General features: G+C 41.1%; 1 long non-coding RNA gene across 2 annotated transcripts in view; it reads left to right on the plus strand.

The window, feature by feature from the left end:
- The first annotated feature begins 266 nt into the window (after positions 1–266).
- Positions 267–21,345, plus strand: part of LOC128684559 (uncharacterized) — a 49,991-nt gene continuing 28,912 nt past the window's right edge. Inside the window, exons 1-2 of one of the 2 annotated variants that reach the window (XR_008406389.2) lie at positions 267–628; positions 3,906–3,991. This is a non-coding gene — a long non-coding RNA (uncharacterized lncRNA). The remainder of the gene's footprint in view (positions 629–3,905; positions 3,992–21,345) is intronic. The other variant, XR_008406388.2, reaches the window with a different exon arrangement.

Consider the following 21,345-nt stretch of genomic DNA (forward strand, 5'->3'; position numbering starts at 1 on the left):
GAAATATTTCAACGTCCATCCCCTCCCTTGCACGTAAGTAATAATTTTGCTTGTTGCTAACAAGCAAAATTATTACTGTATTTTATCTTTATTATTATTTTTAAAATATATAACAGTAAGGATGAGACAGGACACTGTGATGCCTAATTCGAAATTTATGCGCTAGGAAAAACCATACTCACCTGGCTGATCTCAGCTGTAAATTCGTCATAACTGACTGAGGCTCCAGAAAGATTTAAGCAACCCGCCAGAAGCGTTTGACGTGTCAACACTGAGAAAACATCATTCAAGTACACTCACATAAAGTTTACCAACCTACAACACATTAATTGTTGTAAAATATGACTTGTTCCTTCTCTAGTGACCTAATAAAGGAATAAAATACATTGCATATGAGAAGAGGTGATGATAAACTGGTGTAAGAACAAGTGACTGAGTTGCCGGGGACGGTAGTCACCCCACAACACTAGGAGGAGGTTGTACTGTTTAATACACCAGTGTGTATACCTGGTTCCATATACATCTGACACCACTAACCTTGATAAACTGTGTATTAGTGTTGCATGGAATCTTGCCAGCTTCTTAATGTCACAGCACAGAGCCGGGCCGGTGTATGACATACAACACGGTGAGTTAATTCTTTTTCTATACACTTGTAACAATTGTTAAAACATAAAGTTCTCGAAAAGTATATTTACTGGTAAATTTGATATAATATACCTAGGAAGTAAGTTATCCTTAGGAACACCGAAGTATTTGCTAGGTGATAAGCAGTTGCTTTTATGCAGAAGGGCTTTTCATCCAAGGAATTTGAGCTACCCTCTCCCTCCTCAGATGCTGTATAACCCTACCGGGTTTGGCGCTTCCCTGTGAATAATATAATACTGGATGATAATTACCCAAACTTATAATATGTATTTGCAGCGTACAGCTTCTAAGAAGGTGCCTTGATGCTAATGAAGGGCTCTTGATCCAAGGAAGTGGACCTGTCCTTGAATCGAATCTTATTGTCACCTATTCGCAATACGTTTTATCACTCTTACGAGTTAAGCACTTCCTCCTGATTATAATTTAGTGTACCGTTTAACTTTCTGATGTCACATTTATAACCATATTATTTGCACGTGCTTTGATACAGTAGCAGTGCTATGGAAAATTAAAATTTATCTGGATGAATCTCATTAGATACATACTAGTAAATGATAAGAAAGATAATTATTCTTTATCAAGGTTACAGAGACAAGTAGGAATTTCAGGACTCCTAGATCGCAAAAAATGTCCCCCTTCGATACCTACTACAATCTCTATCTCCACAAGGCACTCTGGACCTATATTAATTTCAGATGAAATATACATCACCAGGAATTCTGGTAAAACATTAATATAAATATGTGGACTGTATATTAAATTTTAAAAAATGAATACATATACATTGAAGGAGAATTTATCTTAATACCACTCACCAATTAGTCTGGAGATTACTTGGTGTGTCATATACACAAAACCCCCTGCCTAAAATATGAAGAAAATACTGGCCAGAATTTCAACATAAATAGACATCGACTTAGCTGGGGACCTTGACTGTCTTGTCCACTCGCCTGATGTTCACGTTATGCAGGACTGCAAATCCAACAATTTCGGCTCCTATTTGAGAGGTTTTAAACACAATATAACCTCTAGAGTGACGAAAATTCATGCACATTTCACTCGCGTGCCTTCAGCCCAGTTCAAAACAATGGCGTCTCTCCTTCCCCAGCAACGCTCACCAGTTTTGCTGGTTCTTTATTTATTTACATATTAATTTTTATTACCTACAATATATTCCATAAATTTACATACAAAATACACTGTATTTTCGAAAAATATGCAATATTTTCCACAAGTGCTGTATGACTGGTGGGTTTAGTGCTTAGTTTTGATTATAATAATAATTGATGCAGTATATGTTAAACCAGTACATAGTTATATATCTTGCACAACGTGTTAAACCAGTTGTAGAAAATACTGTATGTTTTCGAAAATACAGTGTTTTTGTATGTAAATTAGTGAAATACATTGTAGTTAATAAAAATTAATTTGTAAATAGAAAAATGAATCAGTGACAGTGGGTTAGCGTCGCTGGGGAAGAGATGCCATTGTTTTGAATGTGGTAAAGGCATGATAGTGAAATGTGCATAAATTTTCGTCGCTCTAGGGGTTATATTGGGCTTAAAACCTCTCAAATAGGAGCCAAAATTGTTGGATTTGCAGTCCTGCATGAGCAGGACTGCAAATCCAACAAAGCATTAAGCAGATGGACAGGACAGCTTTGGAACCCCAGCTAAGTCATGTCTATTTTGTGTTGAAATTCTGGCCAGTATTTTCTTCATAATTTAGGCAAGGGGGTTTGTATGACACACCGTAATCTCCAGACTAATTGACGAGTCTTATTATTATAAATTCTCCTTCAATGTATATGTATTCACATTTTAAATTTAATATACAGTCCACATATATATATTAATGTTTTTACCCGAATTCCTGGTGATGTATATTTCATTTGAAATTAATATAGGTCCAGAGTGACTTGTGGAGAGATAGATTATCGTAGGTATCGAAGGAGGACCTTTTTTGCGACCTAGGTGTCCTAAAATTCCTACTTGTCTCTGTAACCTTGATAAAGAATAATTATCTTTGTTACCATTTACTGTTATGTATCTTATGAGTTACATCCAGGTAAATTTAATTTTCCACACCAGTAGTTATATATCTTACACATTGTATTAAACCAGTAGTTATATATTTTACACATTGTGTGGAAAATACTGTATATATTTTCCGGAAATACGGTAATTTGTAGGTAAATAGATGGCCTATATTGTATTTAATAAAAATTATGTTATGGAAAATGGGAAACTGAGCCTGCGTCTGCGCAGAAGACACTCGCCATTTTTGTTTTTGAATTGGACACTAACATTAGTGAATATTGGTTAGAATTTTCGTGCTCTAGAGGTAAAATTGGGCTGACACCTCTCAAATAGGAGGCGAAATTGTTGGATGTGCATTCCTGCATAACTTGAGATATCAGGCGACTGGACAAGACAGCTCCAGGAACCTCAGATAAGTCTGTTATGTTTAACTCTGGCCAGTGTTATTTCATGTATAGACTGAGGTTTTCTGAGTATTATGCACATTAATCTCCAGTCAAATTGGTGAGTGATATTAAGATATTTTCCTTCTGTTATGTAAATTGTATATATATAATCGTTTATTAATTTTAATATACAGTCCACAAATTTATATATTTACCAGAATTCCTGGTGATACATATTTCATTTGTAATTAATAGGTCTAGAGCAATTTGTGGATATGGCAGTGGTAGGTATCGAAGGGGGACATTTTTGCGACCTAGGTGTCCCAAATTCCTACTTGTCTATGTAACTGATAAATAATAATTATCTTTGTTATAATTTACTGTTATGTACATAATGAGTTACATTCAGATAAATGTAATTTTCCACACATTGTGTTAAACCAGTACTTATATATCTTACACATTGTGTTAAACCAGTAGTTATATATCTTACACATTGTGTTAAACCAGTAGTTATATATCTTACACATTGTGTTAAACCAGTAGTTATATATCTTACACATTGTGTTAAACCAGTAGTTATATATCTTACACATTGTGTTAAACCAGTAGTTATATATCTTACACATTGTGTTAAACCAGTAGTTATATATCTTACACATTGTGTTAAACCAGTAGTTATATATCTTACACATTGTGTTAAACCAGTAGTTATATATCTTACACATTGTGTTAAACCAGTAGTTATATATCTTACACATTGTGTTAAACCAGTAGTTATATATCTTACACATTGTGTTAAACCAGTAGTTATGCAAGTTAAACGTTGCAGGTGTGGTGATATTCTGCAAGGCGCCCACTTACAATTTCACTTAATTTTGGGCCCAAAACACTCGTGTGCAACCTGCAGCAAAATAAGTAAGTGGCAAATATAATTATTTAATAATTTATATATTTATTGCATATACATATTATTCAGTGAGTCTGAGAATTGGACCCCAAAACTGACCCTTCTTATGACACTTGTTTAGAGTAATTTTGTGAGTGCGCTGCATGAGCCCCATACAGCTGTAGCTCGTGTATTTGAATGTACTGATAATACACTTTAGAGAACTCAGTTGATTTTTACTCTTTCTCTTCAAGGGGGGGGGATGCCGTGATGCTGGTGAAGGGCTCTTGATCCAAGGAACGCGACTTATCCTCTCCTTCCATGTATCGAGCCTGAAGGTCTCCCGTGCCCTAGACACATAACCCCAACATGTTTAGCGCTTCCCCTGATAAAATAAATGAGGGGCTCTTGATTTTAGGAATTAAATTTATGCCTCCCCCCCCTCCTCGGATCGACCTTAGTTGCCTTCCGTTCCCCAGGTGACTTTGCATAATTGTATTAGATATTTAATGAGGTGTGATATTAAGTGACTGATTCGGGTAAGATGAGAAAATGCTTCTTTTTCCAGGCTAAGATAAAGTATTTAAGTAATTTTTCTTACTGCAGAAACTGAAGTGGTCTAAGTATTTAATGAATTTACTAAAATTTTATTTACTTATTAACTCGTGGGATCAGTTAGGACTCGTTTCTTACCTGGTATGAGAGCGCTTCCTTTATTGACTGCGTTTCGCCCACACAGTGAGCTTTTATCAAGTCACAAACAGATCTACCTGGACAAAGAGTACATTAGTGTACAGAGAGTGGAGAGTCAGTATTTTTTACCATTTATCTCTAGAATATGGATGTTAAATTTTGTTGGTTACAAGATCTATGCCCCGTGTTGTCAGGTCTAGACCACCACCATCACCACACTCCTCAAGATGGTTAGTATATCAAATCAGGGTAGAAATAGTAATAATGGATTCCGAGTCGGAAAATTTATACATAAAATTACAACATTATTGAATAAAATACATTGGAAAACTTCATTTCTACCCTTGCGGGGAGGCGCTAAACCCGTATGGATCAAACAGCGACTGGGAATGGGAAGAGTATCTCAAATTCCTAGGATCAAGAGCTCTTCAGTATCAAGGCATACCTCTTACTGCACTGTGTACAACAATGTGAAATAAGTGTAAATTTTAATTTTTAGTGGTAATAAGATATATATTTTTTAGATTGTATTCCTTAGTAACTGTACTGTGTACAACAACTATATGAAATAATTGTACAATATGAAATGACATATTTCTTTCTAGTGATGTAACAATGCTCAGTGAAGTCTGAGAAAGATCCATTGTGACCTTTTATGCGCTATCTCTTACAGAATGAGCTGCGAGTATGTAATAAACTAGCCACTCAGGTGGCACACCTAAAAAACTAAGAGATGTTAATTTTTTTTACGCAGTAACAACTTCAGTTCTACTGGAATAAAAACCTTTAAAACTCTTATACCAAGCGAACACAGTGGAAAAATCGGGGTATTTTAAGGCTTCCAGCTCAGACTGACAGATTTCGTTCCGATGCAATGGAATGACGGGGAAATTTAGTTAGCTTTTGTTGTCATGAATCTATCGTCTAAAATAGGGTAGGCACACACTGAGGGTGTTCCTGCAATGTAATTATCACCTACAGTAGGGTTACATTGGCAGCATACTGCAAGTTTTCACGTAATATGATTATGAATGCAGAATCACACAAGGGCGCAGTACAGATGTACCAAAAAAAAAAAAAGTTGCCAAGTGCGCAGGGTCGGTGCCAAGCTGGGAGAACGAATGTCACTTTTCATCTGGTGTGTGACTTCACTGTTCATTTTTAGCGGGTGTCCGTGAGGCTTAGAGGGAAGGGGGAGGGTCTTTTTTAAGGTTTATCTTGGACAAGTCAGAGGCGGTGGGAGCGGCGTAAGTCAATTTTGTAATGGATAATATACCCTTCACGGGAGATAACGCCGGTGAAGGGATCTTGATCCAAGGAATTGATTGGTCCTAGCCTCCCATTGAATCGAACCTATTTACCTCTCATTCCTCTTAAGCTTTGTATGACTCCTTTGGGTTTAGCACTCTCATAATGTAATACATAATTTAATATAACATTAATTGCCACATGTCGAATTTGAGTCTTTTTTTCACGTTTTTTGTTTTAGGTCCACATTAAGATAATTTATTAACAGAGAATCTCATAGCTTCTGTTTTGAATGCACAGGATTCTGAGTGACTACAGAATACCATACTGGAAGTATGAATAACTTGCCTGGTGGCCTGGTGGCTAAAGCTCCCGCTTCACACACGGAGGGCCCGGGTTCGATTCCCGGCGGGTGGAAACATTTCGACAAGTTTCCTTACACCTGTTGTCCTGTTCACCTAGCAGCAAATAGGTACCTGGGTGTTAGTCGACTGGTGTGGGTCGCATCCTGGGGGACAAGATTAAGGACCCCAATGGAAATAAGTTAGACAGTCCTCGATGACGCACTGACTTTCTTGGGTTATCCTGGGTGGCTAACCCTCCGGGGTTAAAAATCCGAACGAAATCTTATCTTATCTTAACTTAGTTGTGTTGGGGAAGGGGGGGTGAAGAAGGTACGAATGTTAGTGATTAACTACGTCTCACTCAGTTGAACACATTGTGGTCATGCTGTGTAAATGTAAATGGCAAAGAACCCAAATCTGTTTTCTGACTTGGTCTAGACTTTAAACTGACTTAACTACAAGCTTAACGTTGTTCAAGAAGAATAAAAGTTGTAATACCCTGGCTGGAATGATTCGCAATTAACCTGCAATTTAGAGAGGAATCTTTAGACGACGTTTCGGTCTGTCAAAATTTGGCTAATTAATAGTGTAGGAAGAACCAAAATGTCATGTAAATTTTCTTCCTTACATAATGGGTTCAGTACGAATTATATTGTAAGAGTTTTTCTTTGCAGCTTGATCAGTAACACACTGATTATCTTCAGGAGGAAGGTAAGAGTTGGCACTAGGCTGCAGTGTGTCATACCTCCATCCTCACACACTTCTTGACAAAACCTCTTGTACCCAAATATCTTTTCTCTAATTCTTCCCTGATCTTCAAATTTTCTTAAAGGGCTTCTTAACAGCACTAACATACAATCAGATTAATAAATTTCCTGGATTAATTTTAGAAACACCTGGTTGCTTGTGTTATCCTAGCGCTCCCAGAGACAAAAAGTAATTTACTTACTTAAAAGTGATATAGATTTTGGGAGAAGTCCTTAGTATGCACGTCATACTCTTCAATGTTCACAGAAAAATATCGTCAATACTAGGGATGTGCCAAAATATTGGGTGGTGTCGGTTTTAATGGTATCGGAGGATATCGACTAACTTTGATGGCATCGGTATTGGCCTAAAATTGAGTATCGGTATCGGTGAGAATTTGGGTATCATCCCATCACTGGTTAGTTCCTTTAATTTTATAAAATGTTAAGGAGTTTGTGGTAATATAAAATTTTCTTCTCTAGAGGCAAGCAAGGAGTATATGGGATAGTATTTTCAAGCCACGAAAGAGTACCGAGGGTATTGGCTTGTGACAGAGGGAATAACTATTGAGACAGTGGGGTATTGATCAAAGTGACAGCGTACTGACCAAACTGGCAGAGTATTGACTAGTAACATGAAGTGACCAGTGACGGAGTATTGATCAGTGACATATTGACTAGTGTCAGGTTTGGGGAAGAGGGGGTGGGGGTACCTGATAAATATATTGGGTGGTACCTACCATAGCCCCATTCTTATATATTTATGTCGTGCCATATAGGTAAAACTTGCGATTTTGGCTTAAATAGCAACGCTCTTCTTGCCGTATAAGGCAAGCGAAAATTTGTGTATACAATTTCGCAAATATCAATCTGAACCTAACGACAAAAATATATTTCATTGTTTATTATTAATGTAAACTTATCTAAAATATATTTAGTTGGATTAAGCTAAATTAAATTGCTTTTGTTGTAATGGGTAAGTTCTAAGGTTATTTTGCTACAAAATTATTAACTTTTACATTAACATTAATGAAAAAAATGCATCTTTAACGTTTAAGAGAAAATTTTAAAAAGTTAATTTTAAATGAGTTCTTGCTAATTGACCGGTTTTACCTATGCGGCACGACATATTTCTTCTTTCAACAAACCGGCCGTATCCCACCGAGGCAGGGTGGCCCAAAAAGAAAAACGAAAGTTTCTCTTTAAATTTAGTACTTTATACAGGAGAAGGGGTTATTAGCCCCTAACTCCCGGCATTTTAGTTGCCTCTTACAACACGCATGGCTTACGGAGGAAGAATTCTGTTCCACTTCCCCATGGAGATAGGAAACACGAACAAGAACTAGTAAGAAAGAAGAAAACCCAGTGGAGTGTGTATATATATGCTTGTACATGTATGTGTAGTGTGACCAAAGTGTAAGTAGAAGTAGCAAGACGTACCTGAAATCTTCCATGTTTATGATACAAAGAAAAGACACCAGCAATCCTACCATCATGTAAAACAGTGGTTCCCAAACTTTTTCAGCTTGTTACCCAATTTAACATGCCACATAAAGCATGTTACCCCTTTCACAAAATGTTGTTATTGATATATATGGCTAAACGTGAACGTGTACAGCCTCGCATACTCTGCTAATCCTAGCAAAACCATTGAAAACGTAAGAACCACACATACATTATATATAAAATTAATAATAGCTACAAATTCACAGTAACAGTGGGTAAATACTAACTATATACTGCACAGGGCAGTACACATACATACCAGCTTATGTCTACCTCGGCTGATGCTCACAGATAAACTGACAGTGTGAAATAGAGGCAGCCTCAGGAAGTGAGTGACACGTACTGGACAGGTCGATCTGGGCTACTGAGTGACTTTTGTCCTGAAGCATACTTGTCAAAATACTTTTGGGTTTCCACACACTTAGCTAAATATTTCTTCTTTTCTAATACTGTATATTAGTTTTTGATGTTTATTGTTATTTGGTTTAACTTTATTACTTACTTATAATAGGTTTACTTTACAACTTTATATACTAAGACAAAGTTAACAATAATCCTCATACCGGGTACCGCATTGTTTTCTTGATTTTCAGAATTCATAACTTTTTTTCTGTCACCCCTCCATTACCCCCCACAAATGGTTAAATTACCCCCAGGGGGTAATTTACCCCCAGTTTGGGAACCACTGATGTAAAACAAGTACAGGCTTCCGTTTTACACTCACTTGGCAGGACGGTAGTACCTCCCTGCCTACCTTCAACTTGTCGGTTTTCAAAATCATTTATCACATATATGTTATATACACACAGGACACATACCAGGGCTCTGGTGGCCTGGTGGTTAACGCTCTCGCTTCACACGGTGAGGGCCTGGGTTCGATTCCCAGCCAGAGTAGAAACATTGGACGTGTTTCTTTCCACCTGTTGTCTATGTTCCCCATCAGTAAAATGGGTACCTGGGTGTTAGTCGACTGGTGTGGGTCGCATCCTGGGACACTGACCTAAGGAGGCCTGGTCACAGACCGGGCCGCGGGGGCGTTGACCCCCGGAACTCTCTCCAGATAAACTCCAGATAAACATCAGGAGGAAGTCAACAGTTAGGGGTCAGGTAATCAGGCTGAAGAAGGAAGGTGGGGAGCTCACAAGGAATGACCAGGAAGTCTGTGAAGAGCTCAGCATGAGATATAGGGAGGTATTCCCAGAGACAGAAAGGCTTCCAGTAAACCGAGGCAGAGTGTACCAGCAAGTGTTGGACACAATACACCCATCCAGGGAAGAGGAGGAGGAGGAGGACAAGGTGAAGAAACTGCTATGTGAGCTAGATACTTCGAAGGCGGTAGGACCAGATGATATCACTCCGTAGGTCCTGAGAGAGGGAGAAGAGGCACTGTGTGTGCTGCTAGTAACAATCTTCAGCAAATCTTTCAAAACAGAGAAACTGCCAGAGGTGCAGAAGACGGCAAATGTAGTCCCAATTTTTAAGAGAGACTGCGTTAAACTACAGACCAGTGTCACTGACATGTTTAGTATGTAAAGTTATGGAAAAGATTATCAGGAGAAGAGTGGTTGAGCACCTAGAAAGGAGTGGGTTCATACATGATATTACAACCCAGGAGTCCCAAAGGCCTGTTATCCTGGGTGTAAAGGGAGCAAAATAAACACAGCAGAAAAACTTTTGACTTATCCTTCACCAGTTTAGAACAGAAGTATGTACACTATATACACTATGTACAACAATAGGTATTAGTGCACTCCACGGTAAGCAAGGCAGAATAGAAGCCACTAGAGAGCAGACCGTGCTTCAACCAGCTCTAGAATGGGAATGACAAGGGCAGATGGGTAAGTGGTACCCTATCACCTCTGCGATTGCCACAACCATCTTCTCATTGGCTGGAACCAAGGTACTGATTGAATGACGGGGCCCCATCGTCAACCCTTAGCCCCTGGTTCGCTGGTTGGGGGAGATAGCCTGTAAATGAGGGTGTGTACATGCGCCGAATAAAGGTTACATACTCTTTGCATGCCACACATGACAACCAGCATGGCTTCAGGGATGGGCAATCTTGTCTGAATAGCTTTTCGGCATCTATGGAAGTAGTCATTCAGGGCACTGTATGCCGTGTACATCAGGTCCATATTGGAGTATGCACAACTAGTATGGTACACACACCTGGTCAAGCATATCAAGAAATTTGAGAAAGTGCAGAGGTTTGGAACAAGGCTAGTTCTGGAGCTATGGGGTATGCCCTATGAGGAGGGGTTAAGGGGACTCAACCTGGTGACACTGGAGAACAGGAAGACTAGCGGGGATATAACAGCGTACAAAATATTGAGGGGAATTGACAAGGTGAACAGGGACAAAATATTTAAGAGAGGGAGATAGGATACAGGAACAAGAGGAAATTAACTAAATTAAAAGCTTAGATGAGTCATAGGGATGTTAGGGAGTATTTCTTCAGCCTTAGAGTTGTCGGGAAGTGAAACTTACTGGAGTGAAGTAGAGGCGGCACCCACACATAGCTTTAATAAGAGGTACCATAAGGCTCTTGGAGCCGGGACAGAGTGGACCAAGTAGTGACCAGCGAAGAGGCAGGGTCAGGAGCTGTGAATTGACCACTGCAGCCACATATAGATGAGTACAGACACACACACACCCACACACACAGACTCTAGACAACTGCAGTGGTCAGGAACAGCTGTGCAAGAAAGACAGACCACTGAGCATGGTGGCTTTGGCCAGGGATGGGATCAAAGGCAGGAACGCTTCAGTGGAAGGAACTAAAACACCTCAGGGGATGCAAAGGGGGAGACAGTGGGAAGGCGAAAGGGAGAGGTCAGTTTTTGTCTATGGGCTCCAGGAAGTCAAAGGGAAAACCTATGATGAAAGAAATCGGGAGGAGAAAAAAGCGATTGAAGGAATCATGAGGGCAGTAGGCGAGGATGAGATGACCCAGGTGACAAATTGCAGGTGGAAGAAAACGGCTTGTCAAAGTAATCTTCAAGGCAGAATCAGCTTGATCCAGGATCCTGCAGGAGACAGCACGACTGAGGGACAAACCAGAGTACCAGAGCGTGTACCTCGATCGAGACAGAACACAAGAGGAAAGGATGGTACTGAAAGAGAGGGTACAAAGACGAAAGGAGAAACGAGAGACAATGATGAAGATGAGCAGAACCCAGACCCAGGTGGAAGAGCAAACTCACCCACCAGGAACATCTGCAGAAGGGCTTCAACTACGACAATTCCAATGCAACTGAACACTCCATATTAAACCCACATACTGGTCCTTCTGTCCCCACCCCCCCACATCACAAACTCCACCCCTACAGCATCCCCCTAGGGGCACTCTGCCCCCACCCCCTCATCACAAATCTCACCCCCACATCCTCCCATAGGCCCCCACCAGGGCTCCCACTCCCCCTACCCCAATATTCTCCCAGGACCACAGTTTTAGAAAACAAGTTGAAGGTTTGGTACATGAACGCAGATGGAATAACGAATAAATATGAGGAGTGGCATGAAAGAATCAATGAGAAGTCCCCAGACATCATAGCAGTCACAGAAACAAAACTCTCTGAGACAGTAACAGATGCAATCTTCCCACCAGGATATCAGATCCTGAGGAAAGATAGAAGGAGCAGAGGGAGAGGAGGGGTTGCACTGCTTATAAAATACTGATTGAGATCTGAGGAAATGGAAGGCATCGATGAGATTGGAGAAAGGGATTACATAGGTACAATTCAGTCTGGGGAACATAAGGTGGTCATAGCAATGATGTTTAACCCACCACAGAACTGCAGGCCAAGAGAGGAATACGAAGAGAGCAACAGAGCGATGGTGGACACTGGCGGAGGTGGCAAGAAGAGCTCACTCGGGCAGGGCAAAGTCACTGATTATGGGCGATTTCAACCACAAGGAGATTGACTGGGAAAACCTGGAGCCACATGGGGGCCTCGAAACATGGAGAGCCAAGATGATGAATGTGGTACTAGAAAACCTCATGCACCAACATGTTAGGGACACTACCAGAGAGAGAGGGGAGGATGACCCAACAAGACTGGACCTCATGTTCACCCTGAGCAGTTCAGACATTGAGGACATCACATACGAGAGGCCCCTTAGAGCTAGTGATCATGTGGTTCTGAACTTTGAATACATAGTTACAAGTTGAGAGGGTAACAGGAGTTGAATGGGAAAAGCCAAACTATAAAAGGGGGGATTACACAGGTATGAGGAACTTCCTGCAGGAGGTTCAGTGGGACAGAATTGGTAGGAAAGTCAGTAAACGAAATGATGGAATATATAACAACAAAATGCAAGGAGGCAGAGGAAAGGTTTGTTCCCAAGAGTAACAGAAATAATGGGATCAGAATGAGCCCTTGGTTTACCTAAAGGTGTAGGGAGGCAAAAACTAAGTGCACTACAGAATGGAAAAAGTACAGAAGGCAAAATAAGGAGATTAGTTAAAGAGCCAGAAACGAGTATGCACAGATGAGGGAGGCCCAGCGACAGTACAAAAACTGCATAGCATCGAAAGTCAAGTCTGACCGAAAACTGCTGTATAGCCACATTAGGAGGAAGACAGCAGTCAAAGACCAGGTGATCTGGCTGAGGAAAGAAGATGGGGAACTCACAAGAAATGATCAAGAGGTATGTGAGGAGCTCAATACAAGATATAAGGAAGTATTTACAGTGGAGACAGGAAGGACTGGGAAGACAGAACAGAGGCAAACATCAACAAGGAATATACCAACAAGTGTTGGATGACATACACACAACTGAGGAGGAGGTGAAGAACCTGATAAGTGACCTTTATACCTCAAAGGCGATAGGACCGGATAACATCTCCCCCGTGAGTCCTTAGAGAGGGAGCAGACTGTGTGTGCCACTAACCACGATCTTCAACACATCCCTCGAAACTGGGCAACTACCTGAGGTATGGAAGACCACAAATGTAGTTCCCATTTTTAAGAAAGGAAACAGAAACGAGGCACTAAACTATTGACCAGTGTCACTGACGTGTATAGTATGAAAAGTCATGGAGAAGATTATCAGGAGGAGAGTGGTAGAGCACCTGGAACGGAGCAAGACTATAAATGGCAACCAGCACAGGTTCATGGAAGGCAAATCCTGTGTCACAAATCTCCTGGAGTTTTATGACAAAGTAACAGAAGTAAGACACGAGAGAGAGGGGTGGATTGCAAGAAGGCCTTCGACACAGTTCCTCACAAGAGATTAGTGCAGAAGCTAGAGGATCAGGCATGCATAACAGGAAGGGCACTGCAATGGATCAGAGAATAAATGACGGGGAGGCAACAATGAGTCATGGTACGAGATGAGGTATCACAATGGGCGCCTGTGACGAGCGGGGTTCCACAAGGGTCAAACCTAGGACCAGTGCTGTTTTTGGTATAAGTGAATGACATGACAGAAGGGATAAACTCAGAAGTGTCCCTGTTTGCAGATGATGTGAAGTTAATGAGAAGAATTAAATCAGGTGAGGACCAGGCAGGACTCCAAGGAGACTTGGACAGGCTGGACACATGGTCCAGCAACTGACTACTCGAATTTAACCCAGCTAAATGCAAAGTCATGAAGCTCGGGGAAGGGCAAAGAAGACCGCAGACAGAGTATAGGCTAGGTGGCCAAAGACTGCAAACCTCACTCAAGGAGAAAGATCTTGGGGTGAGTATGTCTCTGGAAGCACATATCAACCAGATAACTGCTGCAGCATATGGGTGTCTGGCAAACCTAAGAATAGCGTTCCGATACCTCAGTAAGGAATCGTTCAGGACACTATACACCGTATACGTCAGGCACATACTGGAATATGCAACACCAGTTTGGAATCCACACCTGGTCAAGCACATCAAGAAATTAGAGACAGTGCAAAGGTTTACAACAAGGCTAGTTCCAGAGCTAAGGGAAATGTCCTACGAGGAAAGCTTAAGGGAAATATGCCTGACGACACTGGAGGACAGGAGGGTTAGGGGAAGACATGATAATGACATACAGAATATTGCGAGGAATAGACAAGGTGGACAGAGACAGGATGTTCCAGAGATGGGACACAGAAACAAGGGGTCACAATTGGAAATTGAAGACTCAGATGAGTCAAAGGAATGTTTTGAAGTATTTCTTCAGTCACAGAGTTGTCAGGAAGTGGAATAGTCTGGAAAGTGAGGTAGTGGAAGCAGGAACCAAACATAGCTTTAAGACGAGGTATGATAAAGCTCATGTAGCATGGAGAGAGAGGACCTAGTAGCGATCAGTGAAGAGGCAGGGCCAGGAGCTGAGTCCCGACCCCTGCAATCACAAATAGGCGAGTACAAATAGGTGAGTACACAGTGCTGAAGCACTAGATGATGTGATAGTATCATCAAAGAAAACGTGGAGAGCCAAGTAATTAATGATGCGTGTCTTAGCGCTGTAAATCTTCACATGTTCACTTTCTTAAAACTTGTTTGAGATAAACAACTTTGATAATATGTTCAGCTTTGAACATTAATAACTCTCGCACAAGATTCAAGACTCTTCAGTAAAGAATGAGGCACTTGTGCAACATTTTGGAATCTTTATTGAGGTAATGTTTCGCCACGGTGGCTTCATCAGTCCAATACAAAGAAAAACGGTGGCAATAGAGGAGTAGTTTGAGGTAATCAGTCACCCAGCCTGGAATCGATGTATTCAGTCCATCAATCTTGAAGAAAATACAGCATATGTTGTATTTTCAACATGTTGGTTTTATCAACTATTTATCACACAAACTCTTCACCGACTTGATGGTAATTGTATTGACACCAGATGCTCAAGAAAACTTAATATTTTTATTTATGATTATATTCATGGGGAGCGCTAAACTCGTAAGGGTCATGTAGCGCCTAAGGAATGGAAGGCAGTTAAGTCTGATCCAGGGAAGGAGACGGTAACTCCAGTACCTTGGATCAAGAACCCTTCACCGGCATCAAGACCCACTTCAGGGGTACTTTTCGTTATATTCAACTTACATTTAGGCTTTTATTTTTGTCTACAGTATATTTTTATATTCATGGGGAAGCGCTAAATCTGGGGAATGGGAATCAGTTGGGTTTGATCCAAGGAAACAGAAGGTAGTGGTATGTATAATGTTTTTCAGAAAACAGGACAAGAATCTGAGTGGTAAGAGGCAGTGTACAAACACCCGCGCACGCACGCACGCACGCACGCACGCACGCACGCACGCACGCGCACACACACACACACACACACACACACACACACACACACACACACACACACACACACACACACAACCTGACGACACTGGAGGACAGGAGAGATAGGGGGGACATGATAACAACATACAAAATACTGAGAGGAATTGACAAGGTGGACAAAGACAGGATGTTCCAGAGATTGGACACAGTAACAAGGGGACACAGTTGGAAGCTAAAGACACAGATGAATCACAGGGATGTTAGGAAGTATTTCTTCAGCCACAGAGTAGTCAGTAAGTGGAATAGTTTGGGAAGCGATGTAGTGGAGGCAGGATCCATACATAGCTTTAAGCAGAGGTATGATAAAGCTCACGGCTCAGGGAGAGTGACCTAGTAGCGATCAGTGAAGAGGCGGGGCCAGGAGCTCGGACTCGACCCCCGCAACCTCAACTAGGTGAGTACATATCCAGACTCATCCACACACTGGTATCTCCACACACACTTATCTCCACACACACACTGTTATCTCCACACACACTGGTATCTCCACACACACTGTTATCTCCACACACACTGGTATCTCCACACACACTGGTATCTCCACACACACTGGTATCTCCACACACACTGGTATCTCCACACACACCGGTATCTACACACACACACACACACCAGTTTGGAATCTACACCTAGTCAAGCACGTCAAGAAATTAGAGAAAGTGCAAAGGTTTGCAACAAGACTAGTCCCAGAGTTACGGGGATTGTCCTATGAAGAAAGGTTGAGGGAAATCGGCCTGACGACACTGGAGGACAGGAGGGTCAGGGGAGACATGATAACGACATATAAAATACTGCGCGGAATAGACGAGGTGGACAAAGACGGGATGTTCCAGAGATGGGACACAGACACAAGAGGTCACAATTGGAAGTTGAAGACTCAGATGAATCAAAGGGATGTTAGGAAGTATTTCTTCAGTCATAGAGTAGTCAGGCCTTGGAATAGCCGAGAAAGTGATGTAGTGGAGGCAGGAACCATACATAGTTTTAAGGCGAGGTATGATAGAGCTCATGGGGCAGGGAGAGAGAGGATCTAGTAGCAATCAGCAAAGAGGCAGGGCCAGGAGCTGTGACTCGACCCCTGCAACCACAAATAGGCGAGTACACACACACACACGAACACGAATTTCCACACATGCAAGTGCCTCACACACAACACGCTTATACAACAGGCCTAGTGTCTAATTGACATGTGCCTAGGACAAAATGGTAACTAACACACACACACACACACACACACACACACACACACACACACACGGAATAAACAAGGTGGACAAAGACAGGATGTTCCAGGGAGGGGACACAGAAACAAGAGGTCACAATTGGAAGTTGAAGACACAGATGAGTCAGAGAGATATTAGGAAGTATTTCTTCAGTCATAGAGTTGTCAGGCAGTGGAATAGCCTAGAAAGTGATTTGGTGGAGGCAGGAACCATACATAGTTTTAAGACGAGGTATGATAAAGCTCGTGGAGCGGGGAGAGGACCCAGTAGCAACCGGTGAAGAGGCGGGGCCAGGAGCTAGGACTCGACTCCTGCAGCCACAAATAGGTGAGTACACACACTCACTCACACTTGTATATGTGTGTGTGCATCTGTACATATGTACATCTGAGGTGAACATCAGCTAAATAATTACTGCAGCATATGGGCGCCTGGCAAACCAAGGAATAGCATTTCGACGACTAAGTAAGGAGTCATTTAAAGACACTGTACACTGTTAATGCAGGCCTGTATAGGAGTATGCAGCACCAGTATGGAACACACACATGGTGAAGCACGTTAAGAAATTAGAAAAAGTGCAAAATTTTTGCTACAAGACTATTCCCGGAGCTAAGGATATGTCCTACGAGGAGAGGTTAAGGGAAATCAACCTGACGACACTGGAGGACAGGAGGGATAGGCGGAACATGATAACATATAAAATACTGAGAGGAATTAACAAGGTGGATAGGGACAGAATGTTTCAGGGATGGGACACAGTAACAAGGTGTCACAACTGGAAATTACAAACTCAGATGAGCCACAGGGATGTTAGAAAGTATTTCTTCAGTCATAGAGTTGTCGGGAAGTGGAAAAATATGGAAAGTGATGTAGTGGAAGCAGGATCAAGCCCTTGGAGCAGGGAGTGGACCTAGTAATGACCAGCAAAGACGCAGGGCCAGGAGCTACAACTCGATCCCTGCAACCACCAATAGGCAAGTACATGCTGGAGTATGGAAAAAGTATAGAAGACAAACGACCCAGTAAAATAACGAGATGAGCTGAAAAGCCAGAAATGAATATGCATGGATAAGGTGGGAGGCCCAGCGGCAATACGAGAATGACAGCATCGAAAGCCAAATCTGACCCAAAGCTGTTATAGTCACATCAGGAGAAAAACAACAGCCAGGAACAAGGTAATCAGGGTACGGAAGGAACGATGGGATATAAGAAATGACCAGGAAGCATGTGAGGAGCTCAACTCAGGATTTAGGGAGGTATTTTCAGTGGAAACAAAGGCGTCCAGCAAACCGGGATGGACACACTACACAACCAAGGAGGAGGTGAAGGGACTCTTAAGTGAACTAGATACCTCAAAGGCGGTGAACCCAGACATCTCTCCATAGGTCCTGAGAGAGGGAGCAGAGACACTGTGTTTGCCATATCTATCATACCAGGGCAACTACCTGAGGTGTGGAAAACACCAAATGTAGTCCCAATTTTTAAGAAAGGAGACAGACAGGCAGCATTAAATCACAAACCAGTGTCACTGACATGTATAGTATGTAAAGTCATATGGATTATGAGAAGAAGAGTAGTGGAGCATCTAGAGAGAAATGAGCTTATACACGATAACCAGCACTGTTTCAGGTAGGGGAAATCCTGTGTCACAAACCTGGAGTTTTACGACAGGGTAAGAGAAATAAGACAGGAGAAAGAGGGGTGGGTAGACTGCATTTTCTTGAACTGTAAGAAAGCTTTCGACACAGTTCCACACAAGAGATTAGTGCAAAAGCTAGAGGGGTAGGCAGGAATAACAGGAAAGGCACTACAATGGATCAGGGAATACCTGACGGGAAGGAAACAAAGAGTGATGGTACGTAACGAGGTGTCAGAGTGGGTGCATTTGACGAGCGGGGTTCCACAAGGGTCATGCCTAGGGCTGGTGCTGTCTGGTATATGTGAATGACATGACAGAAGGGATAAATTCAGAGGTGTCACTGTTTGAAGACAACGTGAAGGTAATGTGGAGAATTCAAGCAAATGTGGATCAGGTAAGACTACAAAGGGATTTGGACAGGCTGCAAACCTAGTCGGATAAATGGCTCCTGGATTTTAACCCCATCAAGTGCAAAGTCATGAAGATCTGGGAAGGTCAAAGAAGACTGCAGTGAAAACTGCAAAGAAGACTCAGTGAAAATGATCTTAGGGTGAGTATTATACTGAGCACATCTCGTTTATCACCCAACTAACCAAATAACCTGCTGCAGCATATGGGCACCTGGCAAACCTAAGAATTGGGAGTTATCACAGTTAGCCTTTGCTGATACGGTTCCTTTGGAAGATTCTGAAGACAAGGTGCAAAGATTGATGGGCAAATTTGGGAGGGTATGTCTAAGAAGAAAACTAAAAATGTACATAGAAAAGAGCAAGTTAAGGAGGGTAACAAAAACTCTGGGCAGTAACAGACAGAATATCAGATTGGAAAGAAGGCATATGGAAGAAGTGGATGTATTATGACATTTGAGTAAACGCGTCAGCAGATGGGTCTGTCAAAAATGAAGCTAGCCATAAAATAGACGAGGGGCTAAAAATAATGTGGGCTATGTGTCGAGGCATCTGTGAAAAGAAAGAAGTTTATGAAAACTAAAAAAAAAAAAAAAAAATATGAGTATAGTTGTACCAATATTTTTACCTATATGGGTGTGAGCATGGGTTTTAAATGCTGCAGTGAGGCTAGAGGCAGTAGAGGGACTGAGGAAGGGTTGTTGAAGTGGTTTGTGCATGTAGAGAAGGATAATATGATGAAGAGGGTGTATAAATCTGGGGTAGAATGTAAGGGTCATTCCAGAAACAGTTGAAGCAAGGGGATGGGGGGTGGGAGGTAAAAAAAAAAGAGTATTTGAGGTGTAGGGGCTTGAGCATCCAGAAGGCTTGTGTCAGCACATTAGGAGTGAATGGAGAAAAGGGGTTTTAATGAATGTACTGTTGGAGTGTGAGCAAGATAACATTTATGAAGGTATTTAGGGAAACCGGTTAGCTGGACTTGAGTCATGAGGTAGGAAGGACAATGCCAGCACTCTGAAGGATTGGTGGTAATGTTGCATTCAGAGGGTAATTTGAATTATGATGTTAGCACACTTCTGGCAAGGTAGCAAGTGCATTTCCTTTGGGTCACTTGCCTTGGTAAGAAATGCCAACTGATGTAAAAAAAGAAACACAAACACCACTCAATATGCATGACTGCACATGCAGTAATTTATATTCACTAGCTTTAGCAGGATAATCAAATAATTTCTCCTTGTAAAGTCTTTAATACAAATGTAAAAAATGGCAGAAACAATAATTATGACAGGACAAAATGGGTTGGGATTTTTGAAAGTGGAAATGGATAAGGATGGGTGGGTTAAATATGGTGGGGTGGGGGATATCTGCATAACTTAAATAAAAACAAGAACAAAATATTTATTTACTTCATCCACTTGTACTGTACACACTTGCATATGGCTTTGCAATGATTCTGCATACCTTAATTAAAATTTTGTGAATCACACGATAAATAATTCTAAACAAATAATGTTAATGAAACAGTTTAGTGGTGGACACTTACCATACATTCTTATTTAACAAAAAATGTAAACAAACTTTCACATCATAAGTGTCCATTCTATTACACACTTTCAATCATTCACATTGATTACTGAGTTTGAATTATAAGACAGTACTTTTCACGCCACATTTCATCAGAGAAATAAAGCATCACAATTCTGAACAAATATAAATAACAACAACTGAATTAAATGAGGATAACAACAATTTTCTTGACCACTGCCTTGAAAATAGATTAACTCTAAAATATCTGAGACAGGTAAAAAGAAGAAACTATTTTTTCCTTTAAAACTTTATAAATATAGCAATCACCGAACAGATATGAACTTTTCAAGTTTGATGTACCGTATCATAACAAAATGCGTCCACTGGGATTCTAAATGTGTGAGGATTAATATGTATGCCCAGAAAGAGAGACTAAGATGAAGAGATATAAAGAGAGAATAACCTACCTATGTACTATGATGACCCTAAACATGTCACGCTACTATGTACAAGTTCCTACATATATTATACAAGTCTCAAGCATTGACATGCATTTTACAGTATTCACATGCACTTCAGTTTTATCTTACATTTTCATTTGAAGCAAATGATTGAAATGTTCAGATAATTCAGTGCTTTGAACACAAGGACCATTTGAGTGATATGCCTCTAGCTAAGATTGTCACAAATCAGTGACCACAGGATTATTGATCACTCTACATAATCTCATTCCTATATGTATAATAATCACTCATGTAACTTTAATCCTTGTGCTATTATGAGTTTATATGTTT

Source organism: Cherax quadricarinatus, chromosome 4 (genome assembly GCF_038502225.1).
Source record: "Cherax quadricarinatus isolate ZL_2023a chromosome 4, ASM3850222v1, whole genome shotgun sequence".
Lineage (NCBI taxonomy): Eukaryota > Metazoa > Arthropoda > Malacostraca > Decapoda > Parastacidae > Cherax > Cherax quadricarinatus.